This window comes from Scyliorhinus torazame, chromosome 1, assembly GCF_047496885.1.
Source record: "Scyliorhinus torazame isolate Kashiwa2021f chromosome 1, sScyTor2.1, whole genome shotgun sequence".
Taxonomy (NCBI): Eukaryota; Metazoa; Chordata; class Chondrichthyes; order Carcharhiniformes; family Scyliorhinidae; genus Scyliorhinus; species Scyliorhinus torazame.
In genome coordinates this window covers 169,854,306-169,870,882 of record NC_092707.1, presented here as the reverse complement: position 1 = coordinate 169,870,882, position 16,577 = coordinate 169,854,306, and the positions used below count along the sequence as shown (strand labels likewise).

Sequence of the window (16,577 nt, the reverse complement as noted above, 5' to 3'; positions counted from 1 at the left end):
CTGCGTCCAGGAGCGCCTCCACATCCCGTGACTGGACCTCTGGGCTGAGCGGCGGCCAGCCATCCGGTCGGGTGTTCCGGTCGGGTGGGGGGGAGAAGCGCGTCGTTATGAGCCGTCACGCCGTGCGGCGTGTATGACGCTGCACGGCATGAACCACGTGAGCAAGCGCGGATCCCGTCACGTCGCTGCTAGCCCATTTCGGGCCGGAGACTTCGCGACGATTTTTCCGGCGTAACGCAGGTCAGATTTGCGCCGTTTTTTGCGCCGATCGGCGGACTTTCCGCCGATAACAGAGAATTTCGCCCCAGGAGGTTTCTCGTCGTTTTCAGAATACATTTTTTAAAAAGTTTATGATCAGTACGATTAGTTTTCCTCTGGGATTTGGCTTGCTCAGCAAATAACATCTCCTGTGGTTGTCACACTATGTATCACTTTTGAATTGTAGTTGCTTTTATGCAAGTTTAACATTGGTAGCAGAATGGTTATGTAGTTGGAAAGGAATTCTTTCGTCCTTATCCAGGGGCCCCCGTCCGGCTCCAGACTCCTTTGAAATTATTTAGTCAAACCACTTGTATTCGGGCAAGTTCACTCGGATCCATTGGTCATTTATGTCTACTTGAGTGTGGTGATAGGACCTCCGTTTAAAACAGCATTAATGCAGCAACCCTAACTACTGCACTGAACTCTTCGCCTAGTCTCTGGAGCAGGGCTAACTAAAGATCATGGTGAGTTGAGAGTGTGCTACCACTGAGTTAATCTGGAAAAGAAAATGTGCATAGCTTATATGATCTCTGATGAGGTATATCCTGTGAGGCTGCTTGTTAAGTCTGGACAAGCTAATCCATACACGTGTATATATTGCTGCAGATTTTGGGCTATACAAAAACATACAAGCGAGTTGGCAGGGGAAAAAAAACCTTGTTCCATAGTCGTGAAGCTTTTAAGTATCAAGATTCACACCAGCCTCGTCCACCAACAATCATGTAATTTCCTAAAATGCTACAAAAACAGATTAAAAATCTGATTCGAATCCCACATCCCCAAACATAAATTCAGCAACCATCAAATTATTCTCTCGAAATCGTAATTTAAAATTTTTTTTTTTCCAATTAAGGGGCAATTTAGTGTGGGCAATCCACCTACCCCTACCCTGCACATCTTTGGGTTGTGAGGTCGAGACCCACGCAGACATGGGAAAATGTGCAAACTCCACAGGGACAGTGACCTGGGACCAGGATCGAACCGGGGTTCTTGGCGCCATGAGGCAACAGTGCTAACCATTGTGCCACCGTACTGCCCACAAAATGGTAATGTGATTAAATTCAGTGAAACTCCAGTGAGGATGCGGAATAAAGCAAATGAGATTGAGGTTCTCAAGTTGCAACTTTCACCGATGCTGCGCAGGAGTTTAAATGGGATAGGCTGTGGCAGTTCATGTGATTGCTATAGGCAGCATTTGACACAGCTCTGTTCAATTAAGTGCAAAATGTCATTATGGTCAAGGCTGAAAGAGAGTATGTAAAGATTGAGGACAGACTTTATATGAACAGAAGGAATTGAGGAGCAAGTAAATATTGAAGAACAAAAAAATAGTCTGCCCATTTGAACTAGATAAACTTGTGACTGATAAGTTGAGCCCTTGAATATTGGACCATTTATTGATGTTCTGTTATGTCGATGCTGCTGTGTTTGTTTAACACACAGGCCTTGTGCATATGGCAGCAACACCAAAGCAAACTTGTCAGAGTAGGGAAAGTCCCGTTTTAAAAAAAAAAAATTAAAAGCCTGGACCATCACCATTTAGAAAATGCCCTTTTCTATCCTTTTTCGATCCAAAGTGGGTGACCAGATATTTGCTTACATTGGACAAAATTTAGTAAAATGGGTTTCTTTCACTCACAGGTCTATCAATATCTCTTTGTATTTTAATGCTTCCATGTGCAGTGCTTTCAACACAGGTTCACGAGAGGGACATAGGAGTCAGCGACAAGCAGGAGTGGCATGGAGGAAAGTGGCAGACAGGAGGCTGGGGAAGGAAACAGCGCGTAGAAGGGTCAAGGAGGGAAATGGCAAGTCGAGGGAGGCAGAGCAGGAAACATCGAGCTGAGAGTAGTGGAGAGTTGGAAGGGCCGCGGAGCAGGAGGGTCAGTGAGTGAGGAGGGTTGGCAAGCAGGAGCTAAGTTGAAAGAGTAAGCTACAAAGAGGATTTTTCTATTCCGATTTTCTTCCCGCACCTAGTGGTGCACTAAGGCAGACTTTTGTCTTTTTCAGTAGCTACTAATTCCCGGAACAGGTTGCTAGTCTGTCACCAGGAGCTTATAGTTTGAAGGGTGCCAGTCCACATCAAGCATGGCTGACCAGGAGTCTCTCCCACTCTTGCCACCAGCCATTGGCGTATTTGGAAGGACTTGCAGGTTGACACACCCCACCTGTTTGACGGCACCTTCCTTAAACATCATCAAATCTTGGGGAGGAACTTGAACCTAGAGCTTCTGGCTCAGAGGCAGGTAGGCTACCCACTGCGCCACAAGACCTAAGAAGATCGTTAGGCCAGTTAATACCACTGATTTTGTCATTCTGCTGTAGCTGGTTTTGTAGCATTATTAAAGGATTGACTCCAAAGACATTCGACACGTGGAAAGAGCATTTCTAGGGAGTTTGTTTGGATTCCTAACCTAGATCTTAGAACACAGGTTCTTGTGAGGTTATCTTATCGGACATTTTAAACTCAAAACTTCCCAATACTGTGTGGGCGGTATTTACGTTGCCCGATGCTGATATCCTAATCGGCGATCAGGCGGAGAAGCCCTGTTTATGACAGAATCGGGGATGGCGCCTGTTTTCGGTGCTCTGCCCCCTCCAACAAGGCGTCATCAAGGAGCCTTTGGGATGGCCTCAGGACATTACCTGAAGGCCCTCCCTTGATGCTCCGAGTCTCCGATGGCGCAGGGGCGTGTGCTCTCAGTTTTCGTGAACCTGGCATGGTGGCTGCAGACTGTGTCCAGCGCCACCATAGTCGGGGGATGGGAGGGGCGGAGCCGTGCTGCTGGCCAAGGGGTGGCTTCGGTGAGTGCTGGGGGGGGGGGCATGGCGAGTGGGTGTCCAGGGGGGCACTATCTGGCAGGTTGGGTCCGCGCGGGGCCGGCGCCATGTTGAACGGCATGACCGCTGCAGGTCCTCGCGCACATGTGCGGATGCGGTAATTCTCCAGGCCATGCATTTTACGGGCGTGGCTGCTAGCTCCTCACTGGTCAAGAGCATCGGTGCAGGGGCGGCACCAACTTTTTCGGCGTAAAACCAGACATTTCCTCTGGACATAGCCTCAAAATCGGAGAATCCAGCACTATGTCTCGTCTCCCCAATTCGCGTTCGTATACACTGTGGGAGACAGTTTTATTTAAAAGTGGTGAACTGATCATTACTTTTTACCTCATCGATTTTTAATCTGGTGGAATAAATGTCTTTACTTCCTCAAAAATTGCCGCAACAATCATTCTTCCTCCTGGGATTCTGTTCTCTCTTTACTACAAGCTCTTTTCCCAGTTCCCAGATGTTGATTCCCCCTTTAGTATTCATTTACAGAGGCACTGTTTCTTCACCCTTCACTTCACAAGAGCCAACCTCTCCAAATTTAGAGACACATTATCTCTGCCTGATGGTTTGTTGATGTGAAGAAATTACTGAACTATTTTCCTCACTATTTGTAGCAGTTTAAAGTAAAGAACACGTGCTTTCTATTTTGAGCATGTCAAATTGAAACAAAAGAACCTTCTTTTGAGCTAGCGATACAAATTTAAAATTGACTTCAATAAATCTTATCGGTTATTTGAGAACTAGCATGTTACTGTCATAGAGCCATACAGTACAGAAGAGGCCCTTCAGCCCATCAATGGCTGTAAGTGACATTCTTCTTCCGTACCTATGGTAACTTTAAAAAGTATATATGCAATATATAATAGGTTTTTTTTGTTTCTACTGGAGGCGCACACCCACACAGCTAGATATTGGTGCACATAACAAAAACCATTCTGTATATGGATGACAATAATTGGATGGATCACAGATCTCTCCAAACCTTCTGTATATGGCAGATTTATTTCTGTGATCATAGAATTTACAGTGCAGAAGGAGGCCAGTCGGTTCCATCTAGTCTGCACCGGCCCTTGGAAAGAGCACTCTACCTAAGCCCACACCTCCACCCTATCGCCGTAACCCAGTAACCCCATCTAACCTTTTTGGACACTTAAGGGCAATTTTGCACGGTCAATCCACTTAACCTGCACATCTTTGGACTGTGGGAGGAAACCGGAGCACCCAGAGGAAACCCACGCAGACACGGGGAGAACGTGCAGACTCCGCACAGACAGTGACCCAAGCCGGGAATCTAACCTGGGACCCTGGCGCTGTGAAGAAACTGTGCCGCCCTGTGCTGTTATATTTCTGTGAGACTTTGCATAACTCATTCATGTGTTTTGTAACAATGTTCCTACCCCATATGGTTAACTTCATAATCTGTATGAAACATTAAAAACTAATTGAGTAACCATTTATAACGGGTGAGGGATAACCCAACTCTTCTTGAAAGAGGTGTTATTTCAAGTATTTTCTTCATATGACAATGAATTACATTTAAATTGATATTCATATCTTGTTAAAAGAATGAGGAAGTTGTGTATCATTGGTCTCAAACTTGTTGAACAGGATGTTGGGTTTAATTTGACTCATAATGAATGCAGCCAGGGGACACAGTTTGGGCTGTCTTAAACCAGTTTTTAATGGGCTTGGGTGTATGTCTATAATTTTGCAAGGAATTGGTAATTAGATCAGAAATATTGCACTGGTACAGTTGTGAAAGCACATTGAACCTGCAGTGCTTGGAATCTGTCCCTGAAAGTGCAGGCAAATTATTATTATTTGAGCTTATATTTCTAATTTGCTCAATTGGAATTTTAATGGATTTGGACGCTTAGCCAGGTGCAATCACCTTATTGATAGTTTAATACTAAATCGGAATACCAAGCGTTCATGGATTGTAAACGTGAGACATATTGGCTGTGGTTCCATGATGTGCATCTAAACAAGTCTTGAAGATTAAAGACTTATATACATCTGCACAACGTGAGGCATCTTGATTAATGTGTAAAGGCAAGCTTTAATCCTAGCAAAACTGCCTGAAGTCTCTCACCTTGAGCATAAACCTGATTGTGGTGTGAATGTAAGCCTACTTGTGACAACAAAAAAGATTATTATAAAAACTCTGCGCAAAATCGGTGATTTAAAAAAAAAATTAGACGGATAACCTTTTTGATCTGCAAAGCTGTGGCGCACTACTACCAGCATGGTTGCTGAGCAGCTATGCAAATTTTGAGATAAATGAACTTCTGGCAGATAAGGCGCATCCAATGTTCTTTAATGAAAAGAAGAAGAATTTATGCAACACTGGCACATTCTTCCAGAAATCACTGGGGACTGGAGAAAGGCAGGTGTTGTTCTATTTTTAAAGTAGCGGCAACAGTGAGCTGGGGAACTACGCAACAATAAATTTATTGCCCGATATAGTCAAGTTATACTTTTATTAAAGATAAGACTAGTGTGCCTGGATCAAAACAAAACAATATAAAATGGTCATTTTAGCTTGATGTTTTTTTTTCCAGAGTTTGACAAAGGAACTTGATAGGAGTAAGGCAGTGGGGATTGATGTGTTTGGATTTCAATAAGGCTTTTCATTCAGGTCACCTGGAAAGGCTGGTGCTGAAAATAGAATGTGAATCTGTAGAAATGGTTTATAATGGATATATAGGGGCAGCATGGTGGCACAGTGCTGCCTCACGGCGCCGAGGTCCCAGGTTCGATCCTGGCTCTGGGTCACTGTCCGTGCGGAGTTCGCACATTCTCCCCATGTTTGCATGGGTTTCACCCCCACAACCCAAAGATGTGCAGGTTCGGTGGATTGGCCACGCTAAATTGCTCCTTAATTGGAAAAAATGAATTGGGCACTCTAAAATTTATTTTTAAAAATATTTTAAAAAAGAATGGATATATAATTAGTTGCCAATAGAGCCCAGAGGGTTGTGATATGGGAACTGTAACTAATCTTAGAAAATGTTACCAGTGGGTTTTCACCAAAGTCTGTTTTGTGGCCTCACGTGAAATCTTCATGAATGATCTGGAGCTCAAAATCACAAGGGAAATGGTTACGTTTGCAGATGGTGCAAAGCTAATGAAGGTGGCAGATCAGAATAAGTTGCACAAATATCGATAAATATTTAATAAGGGTAGATCAAATGGAAATGAGTCATTTGGATGGTAAATGAAAGCGATCCGGATGTCTGGTTGTCAGATTGATGCTACAGTAACAATGTTTCTGGAAATAAGTAAAGCAAATCAGATTTTTGGATGTAGTAAATAAAGGTAATTATTGAGCTGAAATTGAGTTAATCCATTTACTCAAAAAAAAAATTAAAAAAAAATTTGGTACGCCTGTATTTAAAATATTGTGGTCAGTTCTGGTCGCTACAATATAAAAAGGATATTGCAGCCATTGAAATGATACAAGAGAGAACAACCAGAATGTTAAAGAATTTAAATGTGAGATGGGATTGTTTATTCTTACTGGAAAATTAAAGGTTGAAAGGTGATATAATTGCTGTTTTTAGCTTTCTAAAGGGACTAGATGATGTAGACCATGGGCGCAATTCTCCAGCCTCATTGCGCTCTCGCTCAATTGTAACGGGCCGGTGAATAGCGCGAAAGGCCAAAAACGGAATCCGTGCCAGGCACCAAACAGTTTGCAATGCAACCGGCCTGCTCCCTTGGGTGAAATCGGGATTTTGCTGTGGCGTGGCAAGAACCCAATTATTACCACTTACGCCCCATTTCCATACAATTAACAAGAGCCACCCCATATCTAACGGCCTCCTGTGATTCATTGGCCATCCCAGCAAGTGGCCATGCTGGTGCCGATTACTACACCTTTTTAAAAACGTGAACCTGGTGGGAGGGCTTCTGTGAGGAGCTGAGGAGGTGAGTAGCCATCGCTGCTCACTGGGAAAGAGCCCGGGGGCGCTAGACATGTGTACCCATTCTGGGGGCAACTCCTGTCGCTGCCCTAATGACCACCCATAACCCCCAACGACTGCTGAGGCCACTGGTTGCGTGGTTGAAGGCTATTGCTAATAGGGAATTGGTAATCATGGTTAAGTGAGCACTTCACACAAGTCAGGTAGATTTCCGTGGGTGTGCGGACTATGTAGTATGTGGGAGTCATTGCCTAACATCTCAATCACACCCTGATGCCTGGAAACTGTGCTTGAACACTGCGGGAGGCAACACCACACACGCAACATCTGAAAACACAGGAGATGGGACACAGCTCCGGGGACCCGTCCACCGCTGAAGGGTGGGTGAGCGCTATGGCGAGGGGGGAGAATGGCCCAAGGGTTCAGGGGTCAGCCTGCATTGGGGAAGGAAGTGACCGAGGCATCATAATGATTGTGCAAAAAGGTGTTTAATGTTTTGTACAAACCCCACTCCCGATGGTGCCACCCCCCCTCCCGCCACTCCCTACTTGCCCTTCTTCCCCCTACCCTGGTGATCCAAGTGCTTGGCTCTCCTAGCTCTACCACTGCACCTTGGTGCACATCTGAGGTGGACGCAGTCAGCTGCTTACCTCGTCCTATGGCCTTTGATGCCCCTGGCGGGCATCCTCTGGGGGCTTTGAGGCCAGAGGGCCCCAGCTCACTTGCCGATGGCACATGCACAGTCGAGCCGCCCTGTCCCGTGTGCTGTCTGTGAGACGCGGCCCCATCAGAGGGGTGGAGCCTGGGGTAGCTGGTATCCAACATCGCCACTCCATGGGAGGGATCCGGCTTGGCACCCAGCGCCCCCTCCCAATTGGTGCCCATAGGGCCCTGGGGTTCAGCTTGGGATGGAGGGATGGCTGGTTCGAGCTCTGGCTGCCCCTGCATCATCTGGCTCTGCCAGATCTGGCAGTTCCCCATTGTCTGCACCATCGTGTCGACGCCCTCAGCGATGCTCCTCAGTGGCTGGGCTATGCTCTGCAGGACCTCAGTCATGCTCACCTGTGACTGGGGCAATCTCCGCAACACCTTGGCAATGCCCATCTGAGAGCGGGACACGTCCCACAGGACCTCATCAAGGTCGGCCTGATACTGGGTGACATACCCCAGCGAGTCGGACATTCTGCCGAGACCCTCAGCATTGGCTGTCACCGATCGCGACGCCATGGACAGCTTCACTTATGTTGCCAACATCGTATACTAGGCTCTCTACTGCGGTTGTCACCCATGCAGTGTTGGCCTCGGTGCCACTCATTGCCGGTGCCAACTCCTGCGCCCCTAGCCTCTGGGATTCCTCCAAGTGGCTACGGACCTGCTGGAATGATGGTGACATCTCCCTCTGAACGTTCAGGTTGGTCCCTATCGTCTCCATCAGCTCTGGGTACCTCTGTAGCACAGGCTCAGCATCAGGACGGAACGAGCTGGGTCTTGGGATCCAGCAGCCCTCCATCTGCTGTCTCGTCTGCGAGTTCCTGCGTCCCTGATGTGCATCGTCAGCAGTGTGGTGCTCACCGGATTGTGACCCCTAACATGTCCCACCAAGGTGTGTGTACCTGCCCTGGTGGGGGGTCGGGATGACAGCTATGTTGCGGCTACGGTGGCATCTTCCAAGGTGGTCTCGGACTCAGGAGAGAGTGTCGCTCGATTTAGGCCGGCGCTGTCGGCTGGAGGATCTGCGGGAAATGGACATGTGGTCAGTGCGAGGGATGGGTCAGTCAGTAAGATAATCACTACTCACGTTTGACAGGTCCCCTGGGTGGTGCCCAGTGGTTCCTCACCTCTGCAGCTTCCGCCAGCCTCAGTGTGGCTAACCGATCTGTCCTTGGCCACCCCCATTACCTCCAGGGCATGCTCCTCGAAGGAGGTGAGGATTCTTCTATCCGGCATCCTTCCACCAGTCTGGGCCTTTTCCCGACAGTAATTGAAGAGCTTTCCCTGAGGAGACACAGAGGGGGCATTGTTAGCCACAAGTGAAGTTCACAGTGGTGGGAGAGGGGGTGTGAAGGAGGGGTTGGTGGAGTTGGGTGTTGAGGGAGATGGGAGTGGGAGTGGAGGAAGGGCTGGGGGGTTGCATGGGCCATTTGAAGTTGAACGCTCCCTGGAGGGGGAGGGGGCAGGGTGGCAGTTGATGTCTACACACTCTTGCTGCCAGGTGTAGGTCATTGATTTTCTTCCTGCACTGAAGGCCAGTCCTCCTGGTCATACTCCCCGAGCTGACGCCACCTCATCCCAAGCAGCACTGGCTGCCTTGTGGCTCACCCTCCGGGACCCTCGGGGGAACATGATATCCCTCCTGGCCTCCATGCCGTCTAGCAGCCTCTCAGGACGGCATCCCTGAATCTTGGGGCCGGTCTCCTGGGTGCCATTATTGCGAACTGGCTGGAGTTGGCTGAGCAAAAGTGCTGCTCGACCTTGTTGGCAGGTGGCTGGCGAGTGCCGTCCCATCAGCTGGCAAACCATCATTTGTGATAAGTAGCCCATGAGGCCTTGTCCTAGGCAAAACCTTCATCAATGACCTCCCTTCCATCATAAGGTCAGAAGTGGGGTTGTTCATAGATGACTGCACAATGTTCAGCACAATTCGTGACTTCTCAGATAAAGAAGCGGCCCATGCCCAAATGCAGCAAGACCTGGACAGTATCCAGGCTTGGGTTGACAAGTGGCAAGTTACCTTTACACCACACAAGTGCCAAGCAATGACCATCTCTTACAACAGAGGATCTCACCATCGCTCCTTGACATTCAATGGCATTACCATCGATGAATCCCCCACAATCAACATCCTGGGGGTTACCATTGATCAGAAACTGAACTGGGATAGCCATATTAATACAGTGGCTACCAGGGCAGCTCAAAGGCTAGGAAGCCTCCAACGAGCAACTCCCATCCTGACCCCCAAAGCTTGCCCACCATCTACAAGGCACAAGTCAGGACTGCAGTGGAATACTTTCCACTGCCTGGATGAATGCAACTCCAAACATTCAATCTCCACCACGACGTATAGTGGCAGCCGTGTGTACCATCTTCAAGATGCACTGCAGGAACTCACCAAGGGTCCTCAGGCAGCACCTTCCAACCCCATGATCACTACCATCTAGAAGAACAAGAGCAGCAGATACCTGGGAACCCCACCACCTGGAGGTTCCCCTCCAAGTCACTCACCACTCCTACTTGGAAATATATCGTCATTCCTTCACTGTCGTCGGGTCAAAATCCTGAACTCCCTCCTTAACAGCACTGTGTTTGTACCTACATCTCATGGACTGCAATGGTTCAAGAAGGCAACTCGGCTTAGGCAATAAATGCTGACCTAACCAGCGATGCCCACATTCTGTAAATTATTTTAAAAAAATTTTTGAAGTTCAAGGGCAGTTAGGGGTGGGCAATTAAAGCTGGCCCAGCCAGCGATGCCCACATCCCCTGAATGAATAGAAAATAAGTTTGCTGATCCCTGCCCTCAGGAGATAGTGGAAGCAAATAGTGTTGATTCATTCAAATTCAAATGATTGTTTTTTGAAGTACTAATTTGGAATACAGTATATGAATACTTGAGATAATATGTATGCCAAATGGAATGTGGTTTGGAGAGGCAGGTGATATGGTTTTTGGACCTATGGTTCCACCTGGTGCTTGTCTCACCTCCTGTCTTGGGTCTGTTGAAGACAAATTGATCAAGATTGATTACTTTTATTAGCCAACAATTGAATTATTGGGACTTTTTGTGGCATTATGTAGGGGGAGGTTATGCATGAGGTGGCCCCCACTAGGGTACTGGTCTTTTAAGTCCTTTTTGCTTAGTTTTAACGGGTATTTTTGTTAAAAAACCCACTTGGTTAATGGAATAAGATGCCTACATAGGTGAAATACCTGGAAAACCAAGGGAGTAGAAGTTGGTCGACTGAATCGGAGGCTTCTTGGGGCTGCTCGTGGAAAAAATGGCGGAGGCAGCCTCTGTGACGCTGGCCACTCCACTAACGGCCGCGGTGCTTACCAGCACCTTGGCGGCAGAGTTTGACCAACACTGGCGGATTTTGTCGGGGGACCTCTGCAAATCGATGGCAGAGGTCTTGGCTTCCATTTGTTTGGCAGTGGAGAGGACCACCAAAATGATAAAAGCGGATGGTGACATGATTCAAGCCATGGAGGTGGTTCTTTTGTGGCATGGTGACCAGATTGCCTCTCTGGATGCAGAGATATCTCTGATGGGATAATATGATCAGGGATAGTCAGCATGGCTTTGTGAAGGGTAGGTCATGCCTCACAAACCTTATTGAGTTCTTTGAGAAGGTGACTGAACAGGTAGACGAGGGTAGAGCAGTTGATGTGGTGTATATGGATTTCAGCAAAGCGTTTGATAAGGTTCCCCACGGTAGGCTATTGCAAAAAATACGGAGGCTGGGGATTGAGGGTGATTTAGAAATGTGGATCAGAAATTGGCTAGCTGAAAGAAGACAGAGGGTGGTGGTTGATGGGAAATGTTCAGAATGGAGTACAGTCACAAATGGAGTACCACAAGGATCTGTTCTGGGGCCGTTGCTGTTTGTCATTTTTATCAATGACCTAGAGGAAGGCGCAGAAGGGTGGGTGAGTAAATTTGCAGACGATACTAAAGTCGGTGGTGTTGTCGATAGTGTGGAAGGATGTAGCAGGTTACAGAGGGATATAGATAAGCTGCAGAGCTGGGCTGAGAGATGGCAAATGGAGTTTAATGTAGAGAAGTGTGAGGTGATTCACTTTGGAAGGAATAACAGGAATGCGGAATATTTGGCTAATGGTAAAGTTCTTGAAAGTGTGGATGAGCAGAGGGATCTAGGTGTCCATGTACATAGATCCCTGAAAGTTGCCACCCAGGTTGATAGGGTTGTGAAGAAGGCCTATGGAGTGTTGGCCTTTATTGGTAGAGGGATTGAGTTCCGGAGTCGGGAGGTCATGTTGCAGCTGTACAGAACTCTGGTACGGCTGCATTTGGAGTATTGCGTACAGTTCTGGTCACCGCATTATAGGAAGGACGTGGAGGCTTTGGAGCGGGTGCAGAGGAGATTTACCAGGATGTTGCCTGGTATGGAGGGAAAATCTTATGAGGAAAGGCTGATGGACTTGAGGTTGTTTTCGTTGGAGAGAAGAAGGTTAAGAGGAGACTTAATAGAGGCATACAAAATGATCAGGGGGTTGGATAGGGTGGACAGTGAGAGCCTTCTCCCGCGGATGGATATGGCTGGCACGAGGGGACATAACTTTAAACTGAGGGGTAATAGATATAGGACAGAGGTCAGAGGTAGGTTCTTTACGCAAAGAGTAGTGAGGCCGTGGAATGCCCTACCTGCTACAGTAGTGAACTCGCCAACATTGAGGGCATTTAAAAGTTTATTGGATAAACATATGGATGATAATGGCATAGTGTAGGTTAGATGGCTTTTGTTTCGGTGCAACATCGTGGGCCGAAGGGCCTGTACTGCGCTGTATTGTTCTATGTTCTATGTTCTATGATGGTTGATGCAAATAATGCACTGAAGGCCAAAACTAATGATTGAAGAATTGCTCAAGGAGGCAAAATATCTGAATTGTGGTGTTGCCAGTGCGTATGGAAGGCCGAACTCCCACAGTAGTTTGGGAAGATGGACAGGGAGGGTGGACTCCCGTCCACTCCCGAGCAGAATTGTGACCACCGAACACTCTTGACAGAAGCCCCGTCCCAACAAACCACTGCGAGCAATAATCTGCATGTTTTTCTTTGTTTGATCTTGTTTGTGTGTTTGATGGCCATCTTAGGTGGGCTTGGTTGCTGTACTTTCTATGTAACTGTTGGATAATGCCACTTGGTGGAAATGATCGACTCTGGATTGAGGGGGTTGGAGTGGGAGACTTGAGTGATTGAGTGGTCACCTGGAATGTTGGGGGTTGAATGGCCCAGTGAAAAGGTCAAGGGTATTTGATCACCGTAGAAGTTTAAATGCCCATGTGGTGTTTCTGCAAGAGATTCATTTGCGACTCCGAGATCAGGCAAGGTTGCAGAATGGGGGTGCAGGACAGGTTTTTCATTCGTGTCTTTATGGTAGGGCCCGGGGTGCCAATATTAATCAATAAAAGGGTTCCGTTTTCTGCTGCTAAGATGTTGGCTGACCCCAATGGTATGCATGTTATTGTCTGTGGGTCTTTGGCAGGGGCCTTGGTGGTCCTGGTTAATGTCTTTGGTCCAAACTGGTACGATTTGGGTTTTATTAATAAGCTGCTAGCCTCCATCCCTGATTTGGATCACCTCAGCTTATTTTGGGGGTAACTCAGACTGTGTTCTGGACCCCAGGATGGATCGATCCAGGCACAAATCTTTTTGCATCGAGTGATGAAGATGTTTCCTTTTTCTCCCATGTCCACCAGGTAGACTCGGATATTGACATTTTTGTAGTGGATAGATCTCCTCCCGTCAGTGGAGGAGGCTGGTTCTTCGGCAATTATGGTTTCAGACCATGCCCCACATTTTGTTGATTTGGTACTAGAGTCAGGTTCTTCCTGGTGCCCACCATGGAGATTAGATGCAGCATTATTCGTGGAGAGGAGATTTTGTGAACAGATGTCCACCGCTATTGGAGAATATATTAAATTTAATAAAAGTGAACCTGTCTCGCCCTCCATGCTGCAGAAAGCCCTTAAAGTGGTTATCAGGAAGAAAATAACTTCCTACAGAGTACACATGGAAAAAACTGTGAGGGCGGAGCAGCAGAGGGTGGTGGATTCCATTCTCGAGAGTGCACCATCAGCACTCTCTTGCCCCAAACCCGGAATTGCTGGCAAGTATGAAAAAGCTGCAGACATATTTGTACTGTTGTCAATGGACACCACGGTGGGCCAGCTGCAACATTCAAGGGGTGTATTTTATGAACTCTGGGAGAAGGCCAATTGCCTTTTAGCTCACCAGCTGAGATGGCGGATGGCTTCCCGGGAGATTGTGCAGATACGGGACTCGAGTGGCTGCTTGGTTTCTGCTCCGCCTCCGGTCAATGTGGTTTTTGAGGCATTTGATCGGGATCTTTCTAGATCGGAGCCCTGGCGGAAAGTTCGGCCATGCTGGATTTTTTGGATGGGTTATCTATCCCAGTGGTGGGGAAGGAGACGCGTGAAGAGTTCAAATCCCCGTTAGGCCCAGAGGAAATTAGGAAATGCATTGGGTTTTGCAGCTTCTAGTGCTGATGGCTTCCCATTGAGTTTTATAAGACGTTTGCGGAACAATTGGTCTCTCTAATTTTAGATATGTTTAACAGCTCCTTGTCCCAAAGTTCTTTAATTGTTACACTTGCACAGGCCTCTTATTTCCCTGATCCACAAGAAAAACAAGGACCTTACAGAACGTGAGTCCTATCGACCTATTTCGCTTGCCCTTGGTGGACAGGGTCCAGACTATTAAGGTGAATGTGCTCCCCCTGATTTTTATTTATTTTTCAGTGTCTCCCCACTTTTCTCCCCAAGTCCCTCTTTTTAGTGTCCTCTTTTATTTGGGTGGGTAAGACCTCCGGGATCTGTAGGGCGTTCCTCTAGATAGATAGAGGTTTGGCTTTACCCAATTTATTTTTTTATTATTGGATAGCCAATATTGAGAAGGTAGTTGCGTGGTTTAATGATACAGTTCCATTCCATATGGGGCCAAATGGCGGCGAATTCCTGTAAGGATTCTAGCCTTGGAGCATTAGTAACCACACCGCTGCCGTTCTCTCTGTCAAGATTTTCCTTGAATCCGGTAGTGGTGACCACTTGAGAATCTGGAAGCAGTTCAGACAGCATTTTAGTTCCATGTCTTTGCTGGACTGTATTTGCAATATTCATCTCTTTTTGCCAGTAGGTTTGGATTCAATATTTAGGTCATGGGAGGGGAAGGGTTTGGAGAGGTTGGGGATTTCTTCATGCAGGGAAAATTTGCCAGCTTTAAGGTGCTGTCGGAGAAATTTCACCTCCCTGGTTCCAATCTGTTAGTTACTTTCAGATTCACGATTTTTCACTGAAGGTCTTTCCCCTTGGCACAACCCTCCCCCGTGCTGAAGAGGATTTTGTCTTTAGCTGGGTCTGGTGGGGAGACTATTTAATGTATATTGGTCTGGCCAGGTCTGTTGGGGAGACTATTTCATGTATATTGGCCAGAACCAAATCCTATCAGTGGAGGCGGCTCCCTTGAATGAAGTATAGGTGAATTGGGAGGGTGAATTGGGCCCTATTCTGGATGATGTGGAGCGAGCCTCTTCACAGGGTCAACTCCGTGTCCTATTGTGCTTAATTTTGTCTGATCCAATTCAAGGTGGTGAACAGGGCTCATCTGACCAAGGCGAGGATGAGCATTTTTTTTCTCTGGGGCGGAGGACAGATGGCAGTGTTGTTCTCGCGGGTTGGCTAACTACACGCATATGTTCTGTTCTTGTCTCACGTTAGTAAGCTTTTGGGTCTCTTTCTTCACCATGTCAGAGATACTTGATGTTGATCTGGAGCGATGTCTGCTCGTGGCCATTTTCGGGGCGTCAGACACGCCAGTGCTGCAGACGGGTGAAGGCAGATGTCCTCGCCTTTGCCTCGTTAATAGCCAGGAGACGGGTTCTGCTCGAGTGGAAGTTTCCTATTCCGCCAAGTGCCTCGTATGTTTGGGTGACCTCATGTTGTTCGTACATTTGGAGAAGGCCAAGAACACTATTAGGGGGTCGGTGAAAAGGTTCCACCTCAGATAGCAGCCATTCATTTTCTCTTTTAAAGAGCTAGTCACTGTCAGTTGTTAAGGGGTTTAGTTTAATGTTGGGGGGGGGGTTGTGTTTTGATTGTCGTGTTCTTGCCATTGTAACTTGAATTAATTGTTTTATAGTATTTTGTTTATAATGAAACATTTCAATAAACATATTTAAAAGAAACAATTGAATTAAATGTTATATCATGTGATTACAAAATGGTAGACGGTAACCTTGTTTTTTTTCATTCCAATATCTACCCAATTTGAAGATTGGCACTTGACTGGCTAGGATTCAATTGCTCCTCTTAGTGAAAGTTCTGCCTTTTGTAACGGCTAATTACATATCTATGTTCTCATTTTGAGCAATGTGAGGAATTTGCCAGTAATGTTTGACTACTAAACTCCTCCAGTTTATTTTTACTGGGAAGCTGAAAAGATACGACTGCTGTGGTAAAGCAAGGTTCTGTCTCTATTGCCAAACACTCTGTTTTGACTTTCGTTTTTAATCTTTGGCCCATGCAAATGTTTTTTGAATACAACATTCATAATAATACAGTTAGAGAACATTTACATTTTGGCAATGTGAATTATTAGACCATAATTTGTGCTTTGAAACGAATACCGGGAATCAAAGGAAAGTTTCAAATTGATGTAAAAATGAAATGGGAGTGACCAAGCTAATTAATCATAGACTCTACAGTGCAGAAGGAGGCCACTCGGCCCATTGAGTCTGCACCGGCTCCTGGAAAGAGCACCCCACCCAAGCCCACACCTCCACCCTATCCCCATAACCCAGTAAC

At 46.8% G+C, this 16,577-nt stretch overlaps 1 protein-coding gene across 4 annotated transcripts in view; it reads left to right on the top strand.

The window, feature by feature from the left end:
• Positions 1-16,577, top strand: part of LOC140416604 (dyslexia-associated protein KIAA0319-like protein) — a 142,085-nt gene that overhangs the window by 27,126 nt on the left and 98,382 nt on the right. The window lies entirely within an intron of this gene.